The sequence below is a fragment of the Camelus bactrianus genome, chromosome 33 (genome assembly GCF_048773025.1).
Source record: "Camelus bactrianus isolate YW-2024 breed Bactrian camel chromosome 33, ASM4877302v1, whole genome shotgun sequence".
NCBI classification, from domain to species: Eukaryota; Metazoa; Chordata; class Mammalia; order Artiodactyla; family Camelidae; genus Camelus; species Camelus bactrianus.
The window spans coordinates 2,031,916-2,037,753 of NC_133571.1; the positions used below are offsets into that span (position 1 = coordinate 2,031,916).

At 43.7% G+C, this 5,838-nt stretch overlaps 1 non-coding gene across 1 annotated transcript; it reads right to left on the bottom strand.

Annotated features, from left to right (window-relative positions):
• Window positions 1–569: 569 nt before the first annotated feature.
• Window positions 570–642, bottom strand: TRNAD-AUC (transfer RNA aspartic acid (anticodon AUC)). The gene has a single exon. It is a non-coding gene; the product is annotated as a tRNA-Asp (tRNA).
• Between the last annotated feature and the right edge of the window lie 5,196 nt (window positions 643–5,838).

Here is a 5,838-nt window from a genome sequence, read left to right on the forward strand (position 1 = left end):
AAAAGACTAGGAATAGACTTGCCATATGACCCAGGAATCCCGCTCCTGGCATATATCCTGAAGGAACCCTACTTCAGAATGACACCTGCACCCCAATATTCATAGCAGCATTATTTACAATATCCAAGACATGGAGACAGCCTAAATGTCCATCAATGGATGACTGGCTAAAGAGGTGGTATATTTATACAATGGAATACTACTTGGCCATAAAAACTGACAATATAGGGCCATTTGCAGCAACACGGATGCTTCTGGAGAATGTCATTCTAAGTTAAGTAAGCACGGTAACAAGGAATAAAGTTACCTCCAGGTACAGTTATTTTGATTAAAATATCCATACAGAAAGCAAGTCACCCCCATGACTGCTGCCAGTAGGAGGATCTGAGTGTAATAGCCCAGCCAAGCAAATTAGATTCCGACCTTCTCTGTGCAGAATTTCCTGCAGAAAGACAGAAGGTAGTTTCAGAAGACACACATAATCACTCTGTATCTTCATCCTCATGTTAATTCCTTTTTTCTTTGTTTTTTGGGGGGGCATAATTAGGTTTATTTATTTGTTTTTTAAATGGAGGCATTGGGGATTGAACCCAGGACCTCATGCATGATAGGCATGCACTCAACCACTGAGCTATACCCTCCCTCTATCATATTAATTTCTGATTCTAAATCAAGGGGGCTTTAAGTTTAAACCTCTGGCTCAATTCACACTTAAAACATATGCGTTTTCATAGCAGCCCCCAAATTCTACCGTGAAATAAGAAGTATTTTATGTATCATAGATGTACAGATCGCTGGTTCACCTGCTGAAGAGAGATAAATGAGAATAGAGCAAAGGAGGGGACGAGGCCGACTCCGGAGCAGATGCAGGGGATCATCACCACTCACTGGACAGTCTGACACATTCAACAAATCCCCCCAAATATCATTCTTAACAGGCTTGACACAAGTGGACATCAACAACTGGCTCAGTCATCTGCTCCTGCCTTATCTCGGGAATGTCCCTGGAGCAAATGCATCATAAACCACAGATAATAAGGAAATGGCTGATAATGATAACAACTTGGAGTGCAATGTCTCTCTGACAAAATATATATAAAACTCATTGTGGGAATGGGAGAGGGCAGGAGGGATATGACTGAGGAAGATACTGCTCTGTATTCTTTGTATCTAGCACATCTGTTGTTCCTAGGTTTTAAAAACTCTTCAATGTTTCTCAGTTAATCTGGAGCAGATGGAACAGGCCAGGGAGGCAAGATTAGAAGAAAGGAAGCAGGGCACGGAGCAATGCCAGGCTGGTCCTGAAAGGGAGACAGACACAGACGGGCAGACACAGAGGGTTTAGGGATGAAGCGAAACAATGAGATGGCAGCTCAGTTGTGTCTTGCTGCTGCTGCTACTTCCCTCAACTGGCTCACGGCTGACTCGGCAGTGCTGGGTAAAACCTGTGGCTTTCCTCAGCTCTGAGTTCTCTCGGAGTCTTCCGGCTCAGTCTGGAGCTGAGATGAGCTCCGTGGGCTTAGCCTAGGGGGGACTCAGCTCTGAGAACAGCCTGGAGCCCTGGGAAACTTTACACAGGTACCCCCTTGGGCTGGACCAGCGCTCACAGGGCTGCTGTGAGACCAGGTTCATCATCAGAGACCTGGGCGTGGACCATTCCATGGGGAACAGTGCTGAGCCCGATGCCAAATCAGATAGGAGGGACAAAGTGTGTTCATTCTCATGTGACTGGGCTTTGTGGCCTGGCTCACGGATGGCAGGCTCAGGATGGTGTCTGGCAGAGAAAACCCTGGCAATGGGCTTGAGATGTCTTGGATTCTTTCTTGTTAAGCTTTTTGTAATACATTCTTATCAACTATCCGTCCTGAAAATGCCACATTCAAAACTGAAAGAATGTTAGATGTTGCCTGTTCTAACTGGCCAATTGTAAACACACCCTGCTACAGTTAGAGAGCTGGGCAGGCAGCCTCTGCCTGGATTTTTACAGTGACGGGGAGTTCATTACTTCCACAGGTTACATGTTGGCAAGAAGGTCAGAAAGAATTTTTGAACCTTAAACAGATGTCTGCCTCCTAATCCTTGCTGAAAGGCTAGGAATAATGAGGATCCCTTCAAATGTATTTTGTCTGATTCTTATATCTCTCTGTCAAAAACACCCCAATTCTTAACATCAATTTTTCAAAATTCAGCTTTGATTTCTTTTTATCAAAGTTACACCATATATTCATTAAAGAGTCAAACAGTTCTCGAACACTGATTGTAAAAAGGAGCAGTTCCCAACAACCGCCCCATTTCCTGGCCAGAAGCAACCACGTTCAGCTCCTACTGCTGACTCTTGGAATAATTACTCCCGTTCTCTGACTAATATCCTTGTAACACAGCCTACTGACTTTTTCAGCTTTATGTATCACCTATTTAACTATTTTGGAAAATGAGGATTAAGCTCTCTTTCAATCCCCATCTCATCTACATCCCAAAACTTCATTCTTCCAACCTTTTGATACAATTACATTATAATTTTGATCAGCTCAGTATCCTTGCTTTACATTATTAGGACTCTGTACAGACTGTTCACAGCTGTAGCAAGTTGTCTGCTAGGCTTACTTTTTTCCTCCCTACTTTGTTTTTCCTGGAGTTAATAATTGTCTTGGTGGTTCATAGCTTAGATTTCTGTGCACTTAACAATTCAACCCCAGGCCTTCCCCTAATGAATAACTTTCTCAATACTTCCCAATACATTGTCTACAAATTTCATCTCCTTGAATAAATCTCTTCAGATCTCTTTCAATCTGTATTAACGACATTCTAGTCTTGTCACAGAGCTCAAGGGGCCACTAGTGGGAAGCAACAAAGGGAACACATGGACCAGGAGCAGGGAACAGATCAACATATTTTCCTTAGCAAAACATACTTAAAATAGTGGGAAAATTGTTTTCTTTACAAAAACACTCACAAACCCCAAAAGCCCATAAAGAATGATTAAAGAGCCATCAAACCCATTGCCCTGCCATCAAATACTGTATAAGAAAACAAAAATAACACAAGGAAAATATCATATAAATATAAATCTTAAGGGAGATGGGATACACTCAGTGGCAGAGTGTGTGCTCAGCATGCATAAGGTCCTAGATTCGATCTTCAGTACCTTCATTAGAAAAAAAAAATTTAAAAAGAAAAGAAAAATGTATCAACTTTAAATATTTACATATGTACAATCATCCTCTTTTAAAACTGCGTTCTACAGGATAACCCGGGTTAATGAGAAAGTGCCTCTTCATGACTGTGATCCTGCTGATAATTGAGGGAGGAAATTAAAGTATGACCACATGAAATAAAATCCCTTATGAAATAATGATCCCAGGTGACAATCATTATTGGCTGCTGTCATCACAAAAAAGAGAGTCAACTGGACATTTTGTACCTTATGCTAGGAGTACAAAACTTCACATAACAAGTATTCTTGCACAAAGTTGAACCTCAAGCAGATCAAGCTTTTAGGGGAGGATCAAATCACTTAGCTAAAGCAAATACATAGGATGGAGAAACGAGTCTTACACCACAGGAGAGAATGAAATCAGCCAGTCAGGAAATAGAGAAACCCCTCAGGAATTTCAAGGAAAATGAGAAACAGGAAAATTATAGATTAGAACCCACTTGAGAGATATGCTAGCGGCAATTTCTGAACCTAGTCTGGATCCAGATTTCAACCCCAAAACTACTTAAAAGTGTATTTTTGTGACAATCAGGGAATTACTTTGTAACCCTAAATAAAAAAGGAATATTCCAATTGTATTTGAAAGAGACCATGTCATTTCACTAATGAAAGGTTAAGCTATGTAGGATTGTCTTCAAAATGATCCCGTAGTGGGGGAGGGTGGAGGTGGAAATGAAAGATGCAACAACAGTGACTCTGAGTTTATAATTCTGGAGCTGGGTGACTGATACAGGCAGGCTGGCTGTGCTGTTCTCTCTACTTCTGTACATGTTTGACTCTTTCCATAAAATGTGAAACAAACAAAAAGACTTCCGTGTTTTAAAACCCTCTTTGAAGGTTAAGATGTTTGCCCAAGTAGGTGGGCACTTGCATGGGGCACTGAGATTAGAAAGAACAGACACCTGGCTCCAGGCCAACCTGGGGCTACCTTGACCCTCCTCTTCTCCTCACCATCCACAGCCAGCCCATAACTGCATCCTGTCAGCCCCAGTCCCCAAACGCATTCCTCCCTGGCTCCCACCATCTCTCATCTGGCCCACTCCAAGAGCCTCCGACCAGGCCTCCCTGCTTCCTGGGTCCCTGCCATTCATTCTCCACATTATCTTTGCAAAATGTGAGAGAAAATTACCTTAGTGCTTAAACTATCATGACTGCTTCTCACTGCACTTAGACTCTACACTACTTTCCGTGCTCCTGATGCCCTTCTAAACCTCGCGTCTCATCACTCTCACCAGCGCTGGCTCCAGTATCTCCTCAAACCTGCTGAGCACATTTGTGCCTCGGGGCAATGGACAAGCTGCCTCTATTCCTGGGGTGACTTATCCCAGATCCTCAAAGTCCAGCCTCCTTATCACCATCTCAGCTCACATGTAACCTACTCAAAGATCGCTTTCTTGACACACTTCCCCCCAAGTCTCCCATCTCAATACTGTATTATTTCCTTCATTTCAATCTGAAATTGTTTCCTTATTAGCCCGATTATTTTTGTTTGCTCAGTTTTCCTTGGCCTCCCTCCTCCCAGCAGCCTTGCACAAACAGCATAAGCTCCCGGGGAGCAGCCGGCGCTGATGCTCTGAGAATACACATGCTGAGCGTGACATTACAGTCACGTGGTGTAGTGAAACGGTGTCGAACAGCAGATACAGCTAAGCAGTGAGAATACTTCTCTTATTTTATAATTTAAGTGAAACCTAACATTTACTCCTGTTTAATGAAGAATTTGGTAGGTCTTTGTTCCCAGTTCCTGGACGGCAACCCCTAAAGCCTTGAAATTTCCCAAGATAGGAGTGTCTTTACTATTCATGGTGGACCCTTGGATGGCTTGTGTTCATGAGATGACTCAGGATGGGGACTGGCCAGCCAGAGACACCAACCATGTGATTAGAGGAGTGGGGCTTTGAGCTTTGTGACAAGTGACTGACCATCAGGAGAGGTAGGGGCTCAAATGTTAGGGCTTTGACTTACAGTTAGTGTTTGGGGTAGCCATGTCAGTAGTGACCCAATAAATCATGTCTTTGTAATAAAGCCTCCAGTAAAAACTTGGGGCAACAAAGCTCAGAGCTCCTGTGAGCTTCCTGGTTGGTAACACTCTTGGAGGACTGTCACACTCAGAAGCCATGAGGGCAACCCTGAGCCCTTCCCACTGGAGTGCTCTCCACAACAGCTCACCTGATGAGATCTAAGGGCTGCTTCTTGTCTATGCTTCGAGGAGGAGCACATTCCCTGTACAGAAGGCCCTGTTCGCTGGAGCAGCTGAGGTCCTCTGATGGAGGCTGAAGTTGCACTGGGAAGCAGAAGCAAACAGGTGAGCGTCACTGTCACCACGTGTTCACATGTTCTGCTAATAAAATGTGGTGCTAACACTTTGTGGTCATTTGTAAATAAGGGGCCCTCCTTTGCCAGAAGGGATGGAGGTACCATATAATTTTTCATAATTCTCACTGAGGATTAATACTAACCCCTTGAGGGTCATTTGCATACGTGGCTGGAAAGGAACACTTGGATGTTACAGTCCTGGGACCACCGTGGGTACCTGGTGAGGGCCTTGCAGATGCTTAATGTCCTACAACCGGGCCAGTCTTCCACAGCAAAAAAAACTAGGCCACCCAAGTGCCCAAACTGCT